Here is a 449-nt window from a genome sequence, read left to right as displayed (position 1 = left end):
TTGCTTCTGCATACACCCAGGCCCTGGGAAGCGGCTGTGTGCCCCTCAGCTCTCCGAACCCGCCAGGAGCCGCCTCCTCCTCTGCCCTGCCCCTGGGAGTACCATGCCCGCAGAAGGCTGGGCAGAGGCGAAGGAACCGGGAAATGTTCCTTCCTCCAAATTGACCTTGGGGTCCGCCTGGTCCTCTCCATTCCCTCCCACCCTGCCCACACTGTTCACTTGGCCCTGCAGTTTCAGCAAAGTTCCCTGCCACCTGCCTGTGCCGAGAAGCAGTCCTGTTGCCCACTGTCACCTTTAACCTGTTTCCTGGCCCATTGTCTCTCCCCACTGGGTCTCCGACAGGACCCCTCTCCTCCCTACTGTCCCCAGAGCCCCTCTCTGTTTCTCCTGCTCAGCCTCCTCCCTGCTTGCTTCTCCCTCCCCATCTGGAATCTCCCGGCTCCCATGGG

The sequence above is a fragment of the Mandrillus leucophaeus genome, unplaced genomic scaffold (assembly GCF_000951045.1).
Source record: "Mandrillus leucophaeus isolate KB7577 unplaced genomic scaffold, Mleu.le_1.0 Scaffold1865, whole genome shotgun sequence".
In the NCBI taxonomy this organism is placed as follows: Eukaryota; Metazoa; Chordata; class Mammalia; order Primates; family Cercopithecidae; genus Mandrillus; species Mandrillus leucophaeus.
This window is presented reverse-complemented; position numbering follows the sequence as displayed.